This window comes from Furipterus horrens, unplaced genomic scaffold (genome assembly GCF_987537825.1).
Source record: "Furipterus horrens unplaced genomic scaffold, mFurHor1.1.pri manual_scaffold_4, whole genome shotgun sequence".
NCBI lineage: Eukaryota > Metazoa > Chordata > Mammalia > Chiroptera > Furipteridae > Furipterus > Furipterus horrens.
Window position 1 is genome coordinate 161,451,534 of NW_028327174.1, and position 14,500 is coordinate 161,466,033.

Genomic DNA, 14,500 nt, shown 5'->3' on the forward strand with positions numbered 1-14,500 from the left:
ACCATCTTAGTCAGCCTGGGCTGCAATAATAAATGCCGCAGATAGTCTGTTAACCAGCCAACAATTATTTCTCACAGTTCTGGAAGCTGGGAAGTTCAAGATCAAGGTGGCCACAGATTTATTGTGTAGTAAGGACATGCTTCCTGGTTGGCAAATGGCTGCCTTCTTGCTGTGCCTTCACACAGTGGAGAGAGATCATCTCTTGCATGTCTTCTTTTAAGGACACTAATCCCATTCACGAGGGCTCCACCTCACAACCTAGTTACCTTCAAAGGCCCCACATCCAAATGTCATTGCTTCAACATATGACTTTGGGAGGGACACACGTTCAGTCCATAGCAATGACCTTTTGTAATGACTTACCAAGACTTGTACAGAGAGAAACGGTGCAGAGCAAAGAAAAAGGCAATCTAAGAACGGAAACATAATGAGGCCTGTTTAAGGAAAGCATGCTCTTGCTTCTTCATGGGACATTTTACTCATCTTCACTGACTAAGTCCTATAAGACCTTTAGGTTATTAACCTCACACCAGAAGCTCTCCCTGACCCCAGCCCCCACTATTCATTTAGAGACTGGGTACATGCCCCTCCCCCATGCTAGACCAGCACCCTGCCCTTTCTCCTCTTAGAGGACCTATGACACATATGAATTGCAGTTACTGGCTCACCTGTTTGTCTTCCCTGTTCAGCTGTGATTCCAATCCTTGAGGGCAAGAACTACATATTGTATTGCCAGTGCTCTCCAACAGGTAAATATCCGTTAAGAAAACAAAGTGTTGTAGTTGCAGGTGAGACTCAAGGGACCAGTCTTCTAAACCAACAATTCTATCTGTGAATTTTCCTGTTGATTTAATATTTTCCACTGAACTAAAGTGAACTGTTTTTGTTGGCAAAATGAAACCTGAAGTGAGCATTAAACCAATTGAATGTTTAAAACAAAACAAAAGCAAGAAAGCATGATAACCTCAGGAGATTTTGAAAACACTGTGTTATTTCACAAGAAGAACACTTACCTGTTAGCGACATACAGTGAGTTGCCAACCAATCTGCTTTCCTGATGGCCTTGGACAATGATTAGGCCTTTTCCCACCTGGGATGGTTCCACTGTTCAATGTGAGTAGATAACCTCTGGCACTCTTTGGAATCTATCACTTCTCAAGCTGGCCATAGTCTGCTAGTATGTCCTTCACCTCCCTCTTGAAGATCAAGCCACTTCTGTGATGTGCACCTACCCAAAGCAGATATTCCAGTTGCCTTTACGTACACAAGCCAGCCCTGAAATTAAGACTTTTTCCCGCCAGTGCAGTTAATTAATCTGTCAGTTAATCAACAAATGTTTATTAAAGAGCTGGCACTATTCCAAGCAGTAAACAAATGAGAGAGAGAGAAAGAGAGACTTCAAGGCACTCACAGAATTCAAGGAGTATGATTGTACTGGTTGATGATAAACATACAAATTACAAGAAATATCCAGGGTAATAGAAAAAGGATTTCCTGACTAAAGGAAATAACAGTTAGGTCTTTGCTTTACTGAGTGTCTGGCTCAGGGCCAGAGAAAGCACTAGTTGCAAGGATTATTATTGTAAAGAATTTGTTGTAATTAGGTAAACCAAGTACTATTAACTCTGGAGAAACTTCTTTGAAATGGCATTGGCAGCTATGGGATTTTTGCCTGTGGGCTGCAACGGGATTTAACATGGAACTGTATTATTTGGCACAAAAGGAATTTCCCTCTTTGCCCTGTTTGTCTCCAAGGAGTCATATTGGTTGTTTAATATATGTAACGAAGTAAAAGCTTGACGAGTTCAAAGAAAATTTGTGTACTTTTGTTTTTCTGTGTCAGCCTGACTGAAGTAACCCATTAGTGGTCAATTCCATCATAGAACCAGATACACACAAGTGAGAAATGATCAGAGTCAGAAGATAGAGCAGGGCATTCATTGGTCAAGTCCCTCTCCTTTTTTTGTACCATCTGCTCAATTTTTGATGTATTTGTGCACCACCTGGACTATGACGTAATATTTTTCTATAAGTCAGCTCACATTTTTACCTAAAAATCAAATCTGATCTCACCATGGATGGAAAACCAATTTAATTGCCATAAATAGAACACAATCATAAAAATCAATACAATAAATGAAGCAACACCCTCATAACCTAGCTAGATAGTGTTACCTGCTGAAGGCTCTGATTCCTGAGGTCTCCTTCTTTGTTAGAAGGGGAAACCAACAACTGTTAGAGGGCGTTTTAGAGACATTCCAGCATAAGAGTGAGGCATCTTTCTTGAGGCCATTAGAAGAAATGCCTGAAAAGGGAATTACCTTTCTCCCTGTGTGATTCAATGTTATTATCATGGCTATGGATAAGCTTAAATAACATCTGGTTCTATGAATGAAAGACCACCTACACTTTGGGAAACATTGAACTGATGGCCTTGAGAGTTGCCTTCCCGCACTTAGATGGCACAACACCCTCAGACACACCATCTAGTCAGAGGCAGAGGGGAGAGGTGCCGTTGGAAGCCCACTGAAAGTCAGCTGATGCTTCCACTTTTCTCAGCCCTCACCAAAATGTCACATCCCATTTTCTGTCCTCTGCCTTCCATCAGTTGAAGGCAGGTCAACTGATTGGAAAACTCTAACAACACAGAAAAAAAAGGGGTGAGATCAGTTATGTAACTAGGGCTCTTTGTGATACAGGACAAATGGAAGAAAATCTTAGCTCCACAGCTAAGAGTTGAGCTCCCATGACACCTAACATTTGGGTATTTGAGACATCTCTTGTAGAGGTCATATGATAAGTCTTAATGGAATATTTGACTTTTCATGTTTGCAGCTCTATAAGCAGTGCCTCCTATCACCTTGTGTACCAGTTTATTCCCTGCCCGAATTATTTACTGTCGTTTAGACACACCTTGAGTCCCATACATATTCTCAGACACATAAAACCCTTATCTTAGAGCCTGGACACCCCCCGGATTTGCCTGTTTATGAAGAAGCAGAGAAGCACTGAACAGGCATGGCATTTTTAAGAAAACTGAGGAGAAAAGTCGGGACATCCCACTGGGTTATATTTACAGACTCTCAATGAATGTTTTTGCTGACTGCCTTTGTCTGTCTCTCTTAGTCTCCTTTTTTGCTTTATTCAAGCAAAGAATTAGTTATAATTTAAGTTTAAAAATTAATGAATCTTTAAATCTGATTTAATTGTTTATGAAAGACTGTTCTGCATGCTCAAATGGTGTTTGCCTAAATCATTTCACTAAAAAACGTAGAATGTCTGTGATTTCAGAAAGAGAACTCCCTCTTGTGGCAAGAGCAGTTTTTGCAGCAAATTCTAGAGAAGGAGTTCTTGGGTACTAAAGAGCTGGGTAAGATTTTCCTGATGAAACTCAGTGAGGACAACTCCATTTCAGTGTTTGCCTCTGGCTGATGACTGCGTCAGATCCAGTAACCAGGTCTCCTGTTTCCCAGAGAAGGGCCTTTTCTCTAGATTTTCAAAGTTTAATTACACTCTGGTGTGATGTCTTTTCTCAAGGTTCCACTTTCTGCTGCCCCTGAACACCTGGTAGGGATGCCCTTCTCAGCCTTGGCAGGCAACATGGTCCTCCACGTGAAAGGTGCTTCTTGGTGAATTTTTCTCTATGGGGCAATAAACTATTTCTCAGACCTGGGTTATAAGCTCTAGGTCTTGTGCCTGACAGCAGCGTGACCCATAAGACAAGGACTCCCCAAATCTTTTGGGGAACAGCCATCGTCTATCATCACCTGGACACTGCATCTTGTCTAACTGTCTTCTGTCAGTGTTTGGCTTGTGGGGACAATGAGTAGGGCCAGACACAGCACTGGGAGGATAGAGATGACACACCCACAAGCCAGCCTCCTAGAAGGGCTAAAATTCATAACTACTAGGAATAGAATAGACCTCTCTTGAGCCTTGCCACTGAAACTGTTCTGTAGACCAGTAGCATCCATATCACCTGGACGTCCCCCAGAAATACAGAATCATCTTGTTAGAAAGCACATTCTGACTTAGTAGAGCAAGAAGCCAAAATCCTGCATTTCTCTCAAGCTCACAGATGATGTCAATGCTGCTCGTTTCCTAGGCCACACATTGGTCAGCAAGAGTAAAAGATGTCACCTACCCAGCAGGCGAAACACAAATCACAGTCCTGTTTGTTCTGTAACTGGGTAACACTTGAAACTTGCTTATCAAAGTGAAGGAAATTACAAACTCTGGGATGTCATAAGCTTGTGAAGAGAGTCACCACCGACGCAGCCTAAAAAATGGTGGTCCGCTCCATGGAGATTTTAGTCACTGGGGACTAGAGAAAGACTTTAATTCTCAGATCCCCAAAGACACTTCTTCTCTTGCCAAAGCATCTCACCTCTCAGTCTATCATAAAACCTCAGCTCTGCAAGTCAGAGAGGTTCTGCTCAGGATCAGATTTGAGTTCAGCAGATTTACACACTCAATCTCTGCTCTCTATGAATAACTCATTAAGTTTCCATGAACTAAATGATCTATTCCTAACAGACCTTCCCGGTAGAAGCACATATCAGTCTGCCTGCACTGACCATGCAGCAAAAAAAAAAAAAAAAAAAAATCCAGGAGGTGAGGGTGTTTGGAGAAAAACAAAGCAGCACCAGTAAACTGAACGATCCAAAAAAACCCACCCAGATATTCCTGCAATGATGCTGGTGACGTCCGAGAAAAATGACATTCATAATTGTTCACATTACTTTACTTTGACTGTTTTGGAACATTGAGATAAATGTGTTTCACCCTTACAATATTTTGGATACATTAATGAGGGACCATAGCCTTGAGCTTTTGTCTACTGTGACTAGTAGAAATGATGAGACTTTTGGAAAGGAGCTCCCATCTATTTCTGAATTGATTTTGTAAATAATCACCCCTAGCAAAGCAAACACCAAGACTTCTTGTTCCCACTCTAGAAATGTAGATAAGTAAGCACCAAGGCTGAGTAGCGCCCGAGGGAAGCCTCCGTTACCATCTTGGTCAGCTGCCCTTGGAAACAGCCTCTGGAAGGGAGATTTCCAGGCAGCTGGTTTCCCGGGGAGCACTATATAGAACCACACCTGTAAGAGAATTAGGAAGGCTTGGGAAGCAGAGACTCTCCCAAGAAGAACTGGTTAGAGGAACGATTAACCTGCAATGCAGTTACATGAGAAGCTCAGCCGATCCCACAGGGATCTCTGAAGCAGGGATGGGCTTTCATAAATGTCACAGACTGAAGCTAGGGGAGCATGCATTTTTAGCTGTGCAAGCACCGGGTAGGGACTGTCCCTGGGGAGGGGAATAAACCTGCATGAGGAGATTCCTGGAATTGCAACAATTTCCAGGCAGGAATTAGGGGTGAAGGGAGCCTACAGCAGCCAACGGTCTTGGAAAGGACAGCCAGGGAATGAGAGCCAGGGTCCTGAAAGAGTAAAGAGGGAATACACACACGCGTGCGCGCACACACACACACACACGAACAGCACACCCCAGCATCCACGTCAGTGACCATTTACCAGGTTTCATCTTCTTACTCCCCAATACCATTGCTGTCTTGAAGAAGCTGTCTTTCAGCTTTGGGGATATTTGTCTAACAAAGAATTAACCAGGGCAACTTTAAAAAATGCCTGTACCCTATTCCTACTCTGTGATTGAACTGATTTTAACGTGCAGCCAGGGTTGAGATCTCTAGGTCTAATATATCAGACTCAAATCTGAAGGACACTCGTGTCCCTTAACATGTGCATGCTGTGTCTCAGGATTGCATGTGGCTGGCATGGGGCAAGACTGTGCAAGCTGAGAATTCCAGCCACCACCGCTCCAAAGGGATTAATTAGAGATGTCTGAGGTGTTTAGGGGAATGAAGCGGCCAACGTAAACACATATACTAGCACCTCGGTCATGCTGCCATCTCCCAGGACTTTACAGATGAGTTTTATTGGCTAGATTTTAAACGCTTGAAGCTTATAGTTTGTTTCTTTTTCTTGCTGTAGCTCATAGTTTGTTTCTCTTTCTTCTTATTTTTGGTTCAATGTCTGCCTTTGGGTCCTCGTATAAAGGAGACTTTTATCCACCTAGCTCTTGTAATCCCACCAGTTTTGGCTGACGTACAGTGGTTGCTAGCCTTTAATAGCTGAACAAACTATGCATGGAGCCTCATTCAAATCATATGCCCCCAAACATAACAGTCATGTGCTGTAAAAAAAATTCCATCAATGCAGGCCCTACTCTAAGATATCAGCTTTACAAAGTCAGCATTACTAGGATATGCTTTTCTGTGTTCTGTCTTATGGTTATGTGTGTGTATATATATATTTATTTTGTATCATGAAAATATTCAAATATACAAAGAGAAATTTTCAAATAGATATGTAGAAAAAATAGTATATTTGACTCTTCCTTATTCATCACCTAGCTTAAGCAGTTATTATTATGTGACCTTTTCTTTTCATTAATATCTATAATTTCTGCTCCCCCCCCGCCTCCCCCACAAAACCTGGGTTCTTTTGAGGCAGATGCCAGGTATATCATTTCACTCATAAATACTTCAGAAGAGACAGGCTTTTTAAACCTTGTCACTATTACTAATTCATCAACACATCTCCTGGAGTTGATGTGAGCCATCAGTCTATATCAGAAGTGGAAGACTACATAATTACTCATTCAACAGACAGATACTGGGCACCTAACCCATGCTTATTACTTGGGATAGAGAATAGAATTGGGCATAGTATTTGCCTTCAGGAGCTTTAAGTTCAGTGTGTGTGTGTGTGTGTGTGTGTGTGTGTGTGTGTGTGTAGCTGGAGAGAGAAGCAGGAAAATAAAAGCATAGAGTTGGCTACAGTGCAATTTGTGACCTGTAGGCAAGGGAGGACAGAGCTCTTGGAAAAACTTTCTGACAAAGCTGATTTCTTGATTTAATTTTGAAGATTTATAAACAAATAATGACTTGGAGTTTGAAGGAAGTTCTAGACAATGGGAAGAACTCTATGAAACTCCTAATTCTATAACATGCTCATGCCTGTGTTCCCATCTGTTGAAATTGCTCTCTCCTACCAGCTTTCCTAGAGGGCTGTTTAGCAACACTCTGACATTTGACAACTGACAGCTACTCTTATTCCCAACAGAACCTCCCAAATGAATCCAGTCAGAGAGAGCAGGTCTACTTATCTATGACCTCTTCAACATGCTGTCCTAGCATTTATATCTTAGATCCTGCTAGCCCGCCTAGAAGAATTCTTTGTGGATACTGTATGGAAGGGGATATATATATATGGATCTGGGCAGATCAGAAGGCATATTCTACACAGGATAATTCAGTGCCATCATATCTGCACGACATTACCCAGTGGGTCAATAGGATTTAGTTTTTGTGATGTAACGTGAAAAGGCTGGCATGCCAACAAAATCAATTAAATAGAATCTCTGAATGTTGAATTGTTCTTTTCTTACATGCGTGCCAATGAAAAAATTGTTAAAATATTTACAGAGAAAAATTGGAATACCACTGGACAGTCTGTATTCAGAGGCATTTTGGTATATGTACACTATTTCGTAGACTATTTATGATATTAATAAAAATAACATTTACCGATAACTTCTAAGAAATTACTCTGTGAAGTAACATGCTAAATCCTTTCTATAGATTTTATTTAATCTTCATAACAGACTTATGAAATAGATGCTAGAATTATACCCATTTTACAGATAAAGATACAGACATAAAAAGTTTAAGGAATTTAGCCAAGATCATACAAGCAGTAAATCTGGTGTTTAAACCTAGTGTGATTTTGAAGTCCACACTATGTAATATACCATCATTATAGATTTTTTGACATTTTATGAAGTTCATGTAGAGCCAGACTATGTCATAGGTCATTTTGAGACCTATGAAGCTTGCTCTGTAAAAATTATTTGACCCTGATAGTTTATGAACAAGAAGATGTGCCTCTATATAGATGTCAATACAGTATTATCTGTAATAACCACTCCCCCAAATTGGAAGCTGCTTATATTGTCTACAACAGAGTAATGGTTATGTGTGTTTGGATATACAGTGGGGTTTTGTATGTGTATTACATTCATATGCTAGACTCTTTTGTGGTCATGAAAAGATATACGTAAAAATAAATGGAGAAATAGAATATATTTGAAATATGTTAGTGAAAATAACTGAAATATTAAATTAGGATAAAAAAACTATGTCTGCTTATATATGTATGTGCATATATAGATGTATATATTATACATATACATATGCATATATATAATTTGCCTAATGCACACACACACAGGTTCCCCCTACATCTGAAAGTCTGAGTTATACCACTTTGCTTTTATGGAAACCTACATAGTATGATAACGTAAAAGGAAAAATCTTCTTCAGATTTCTCTTGGTTAGCAAAAATAGGCACCTATTTAGGTCTTTCATTAAAAAATTATATATATATATGTTTATATCTACATCTATATCTAAATATACAGAGACAGAGGAATATATTTTATATGCCAAGATAGTGATTAGGTTAGCTGTGTTTGGGGTGAGGGTGTAGAATATTTCTATTTATTTTACTGTTTTCTACAATAAACTTATATTGATCCAATCAGAAAAGGGCTTTTTTATGTGTATGTATATTTATCTCTATCTTTGACATAATTAAAATTTTGATTGAAGAATGTTTTATAAATATAAGAGAATCATGCACTTCTACAAATTGTGTTTCTGTTACGATGCTACTGCTATTCCATTTTATTTTTATGTTGGGAGGAAAATTTAAAGCAAACTCTATATAGAAATGCTGTGATAAGCATTCTTGTCTTGTCTCTATCTTGACCCATTTCTAAATGCTTTTAACAAAATATGATGATATCCTTTCATATATGTCACCTTTCTTCAAGCTCCTGAAGGTCTTTTCTTCACTGATATTTACCTGATATAGTGATAAAAATGATCATTTAATCTATATTTGCAGGAGTAAATGTTAATATAAATGATGATTAGAGATTGCAAAAATATTCTGTATTAAATAATCTGTAGTTCAGTATTATAGTTTTCTTGCATTTGGAATGGATTCATGCTTCATGCATATTACATCCTGTATTTTCTTTAAATAATGGAATGAAAAAATTAAATAATTGAAGCTGCAGACAAGAAGTATTAAAGACTTTAAACAGAAAAGGAGGAAAGAGTGAAAGGTAAGAAATGAACATTTTTAGAGAAAAGACTTTGGACCTCTAAAGCATCTGCTATTTAAAAAGAAAACCAACTTGAATGAGATCCAAAGGGATAGGGGAAATGGCCATTCTTTGTTAGAGAGCAAATTGGTGATTTTTATTGATTGTCTCTGATTGTCTTGTTTGAGTAAGGTCTCTAGTATTATTGGTTAGATTGCAGAGTTTCCGGTAAATTTTAAATTATAGACCTATCAAGCACTGGTCAGGATGCTTAGACTCACTGGAAACTTGCCCCTCCCTGTTCTCTGGTTTCTGTGGAAGCAAAAGGTGCATTCTGGGGATGCTGTTGGCTAAATGGCACCATTTATGGGGAAAGTTAATGGTATTCCATTTCCCTACCCAGCCTGGTTTTCTCCATATGCTGAAGACTAGGAGATTATTTTGAATGGATTTTAAATGGCTCAGAGAACAGAGCACTTTTCCCTAGTCCTATCAAGAGCCCAGAACCTGATATTTTCCTCAGAAATTGACTTTTGTGCTTAGGGGAAGACACAAAGTCATAATGATTCATATTGGCTGAAGAGGGATTAATTGATATTTTTCAACCGGAGGAGCTGAAGAACTTTGGTTAAAGGTATGGTGGACAAAAAGGGGGCCACACACTAAACCTGACAAGCTCAGGGAAGGCCTGCATGGAGGGCCCTACCAACTCAGAGACCTAAAGTAACCACACAGGATAGTCTGAATAAAAAAGGATTCCTAACTAAAACAAGTCATGGCGGGTAGTTGTGTTCTAGGCTTGTATCTTCCTTGACAAAGGTCAATCTTTACTGTATGTGAGCGTGTATAGTATCTTTTTGCGTCTACACTAACATACTTTTGAAATGTCAGAGTAATCTTCTCCATATCCCTCAGGGCACACCCATTGCAACAGAGCTGGAGACCACAGGACTCTTCATTGTAATTTCATTCCCAGAATACCACCTCTGCGTGCTGGAAATGTTACTTATTAACTATCCTGTACCCACTAGTGTAAAGGAAGTATGTGTCTCTCCATTTTACTCTTAATCCAATCTCAGCGATTTCCCGACTTTGCGTTCTCCCACACCAATGACTTTCATATAACCCTCCTTATGTTTCCTCCTTTTGTTCTAATGTATAAAATAAGCTGCAAAACTGCCATTCTCAAGAGCATTTTTCGTTCCATTGAGATTTTGCTTCCTGGCAATTGTGGTCAGTTTGGTTCAAATAAACTCATAAAAATTCTCTACAGGTTGGGATGTTTCTTACGTCAATAGTATAAAATTTTTTCTAAAATCTTAAGATCCCTAAAAAATGGCACTGAGAAGTGTATCAAATATTAGAATCAAAATGCATTTTCATTCTATTCAACCCAGCTTTTAAAATTTATCTCCAGCATTGTTTTCTCCATGAAATTGCTTAGTTTACTTCAGCGGCATCATCCTCCCCGCCTCCACCTTCACTCTCTTAGTGTCAGCACATAGCATTGACAATTAGACAAATTAAATAATAATGTAATGTTTCAAGAGTTTCACCAGACGGCCTAACACTTTGTAAAAGTGGGCCTTCTATATTAATCATTAATCACAGTACCTAGTCCAGGGTTCAAAAAATCAAAACTCAACTGAGGACATTTCAAATATCTTATTGGCTTAGGCAGCACCCAGTCTAGCAGATAGAAAGGAGCTGTACGGAAGGAAAGACTTTTATAAGCAGAAGGGAGCAGGAAGAAGGAAGTTATACTAGACAAAATAGCAGATTGATTATTGTAAGTTTACTTTCCCCATAGGGGATGGCAAAGGGTTATCAGGCAGATTACCTAACTAATGCGGGGATCAGGCAATTCCTGATTGGCTGGTGTGTGGGGCTTAGCATAAGTGAGTCCATTTAGGGCCTGTTTTCTTGTTTTCAACACCAGTATTGATGGAGTGGCTGACTGACTTGCTGATGAAAAGCTGGCTGGGAGGATGGATGGATGGATGAATAGATGGATGGATGCAGCAATAGAGATAGTTTTTAGGGTAGTCGATTTGGGGAATGCTGTCAGAGTTGAGGTAAGAGCTGATTCACTCAGAATATTTATTGGCCGACTTCCCTTGTTTAAATTATGTGCCTGGTCCCTCTAGAGCTTAAAGCTGCAAATTATTTTCTAATTTTTGGAGCGAGACCTAAAGGATATTAATTCATCCTAAGGAAAAAAATATAAAATACACAGTCTTTACTCATGAAGAATGTTCTCTGCAGCATTATTTACAACAATAAAAAATTGGAAACAATTAAAATGTCTTACAATAGAGTTTAGTAAATTATGATACATCAACCCAATGGAGTATGGTCATTAAAATGATAATTACAAAGACAGTGGAGACATATTTATAGTATATATTATGTGAAAAAATGCATAATAGAAAAGTGTGTGTGTGTTAGGTTTATAACTTAATAAAGATATGGTTGTTTTCAGACCAATACTAGGAGAGAATATGTAAATACAAAAATAGCTATGTTCAAGCAATGGAAATATTACTCTATTTTTCCTTTTTCAAAGATGTCCTAAATACTTTTCTTTATTATTATTTATAAAGATCAGGGTGATGAAAGACAATATGTGATGAATAAAGAAATTGGTGGGAAACTTGGAAAAAGGGAGATATGGGAGGAAAAATAGGGATAATGTGGGGGTGAAGAAATTAAATTTTCCATAAAGGGAAGAAGGAGATTAGTTAATGCCTCCTCACCCATGATGAATTTTACTTGTGGCATCTGTCACCTATCTATTTACTTTTGCATGAGTCTTTTTCTGTACTTCTCAGAATTCTACTGATAATTACTTATGTTCGGTTTGTGTGGTAGGAGGACACAATTTTAAAATTAGTTTTATTGAGGTGTAATTGATATAAGGAGAGGGTCTAATTTTAAAAATCTGCCTTTGGACATTAAGTAAAAACTGCCCTGACAGCTGAACCCAATTATAAAATAACCATGTTACTAGGATCCTTGAGACGATCCTTTATAAGCATGTTCATTATAATAAACTCCAACAAGACCGCACAATTGCATCTCATAAAACTGGTGGAATTTCATCATCATGAGTACATTGCAATTAATCACATCTGCAGTTTCTGGGATGTGGATAATTAGCAAGTGAAAAGAAAACCTGAGTTCAGTCAGGAAAGGAGAAAAGCATCTTAGACACAATGAGCCATAGACATGCTTTCTTCCTAGAAACTTTTGGGTATGTGCCTGGGGATGGAGCTGAGAAATGAATGGACTTTGAGGTGAAGAGAGGTGAGGGAGGAGGTGAGAGGTAACTGCTACTTGAAGACAGACTCAGGAAGCCCTTAGCTTTGAATTCTCCAGTCCCTCCTCCTCAGCTAACAACACAAGAATTGTCCACAGTGAATGACTGGTAAATGCACAAAGGGACAGGACAGAAATATGTATTTTAGAGGGCATGTCTTTGTAGAGACTTTGTCATAACTCTGGGATGGTGAAACTAGCACAAAAACAAGGTTCAGAAAACCCGAGTTCCAGTCCAAGTCCTATCACTCACTAAGCTGTGTGCCACTGGAGAAATAACATGAGCACCCACTTGCCATATCTGTAAAGTGACTGCAATGACTATGATAGTGTTAATATAATGCCTATGTCCCCATTTATTTGGCATGTTACTGTGAAGAGTAAATATGGTAATAAACAGAAAGTACAAAAATACTTTGAAATGTCTGTGGAAATGCTGTATCTGTCAGTAATAGGCACCAAGATTACCCCTGGTCATTATTCAATCAGTGAGACAGGGTATTCTCCCCCTTACCATGTAGATTCACTACTTTCTTCTTTTCCTTTGATCCAGATATTTTTAGGGCATTTTACTTTGAATTTATAGAAAGAAAAAGGCCTGTTCCTGCCTAGACTCCATTCAGCAGAGTTTATCATTAAACATACAAAGAACATGACTAACACAGGAGAAATTGCAGTATACTAGGCCCAATGTAAGTAAAAAGGGCTACTGGATAATAGAATATTGATTAGGTAATTTGCTTCAGAGTCATTAGCTTCCACACATAACTGGACCACCTCTGTAACTTCACATCTTCCACCTCATGAGACTCTACCTGCTAAATCCAGAGCTCCCCGCCCCCACCACACACACACACAGTTGGGTAGAAAACATGTTTTCCAAACTGTCCAGGGCATTAAATGCAACATCAATTCCCTGTGGATCCAATTCTTTCATTTGGTCAATGGTATGTCTTTGAATATTTCACTGACCTATAGGTGGTCAGCTTTTTACCTACAAGTTTTAACTTTTTCTTTCCACCTAGCATCTAGCAGCCAACAGAGCTCTTGGGTCTAGAAGTCTTAACTTCCACCATCACTTAAGATTTTGTTTTCTAATAATGCTTAGCCCACTTTTATAGAATGTCACTAGTTTTGCATTGCTGACATTTTCTACAGAATTCTTTTCATTTTGCTGCGAAAATGTCAACATGCAAATATTTTATGAATTTGCCAACTTGTCTCTGTATGGACACACACAGAAAATAATGTATGACAAAGACTAGAATAAGAAATGATTAATGATACTAAATAAATTGCCAGTTCTTTCTGCACAAGATTCAATCTGTGCTTACCTTTTGCAGTTCAATATGTTACCAGATCTCAAAACAAAGCTCTAATTATTTTTTAAATAAATAAATAGCAGTACAGCAATATTAGAGAAAGATGTTTTCCTCATCCAACTTTAGAACCATGATCAGAGTATTTTCCTAAAATTTGGTCTCATCTTTACTCACAGAAGATACTATTTAGCCTTAATATAATGACTATATTTTATAGCTTTATTTAGCATGTCTAAAAACTTGGTTTTCACTGTTCATATTTAGAGAAAATTAAAGAGAGAATCTGCCTTGGGGTCTCCAGTGATTTCGTGGGCTCTTAGTTCTTGATATTCTTGATATTCTGGGGACTCTCCTAGGGCATAAAAGGGTGGCTCTTGCAGAGTTTACATCAGAGTCTGTTTTTTCTTTATGTGTTGTCTGGCTTTGAGCTGTCACAGGGAACTTGCAAACACAGAGCCAGGGAAATCTTACACTTTTTAAAATTAGAAAGTCCTGAAAAGCTTCCTGTTGAATTGTATTCCACTGCCTTTAGAAAAATAAAATTAAATCAGTGAATTTTTTGTAAGTATGGTAACCTTTTTGAAAATAGAACTTTCCTGCCATTCTATGTATATTATAGGAAAGAATAGAAGGGGCTCTTTGGCATAAGTTTAAACTGAACTTCT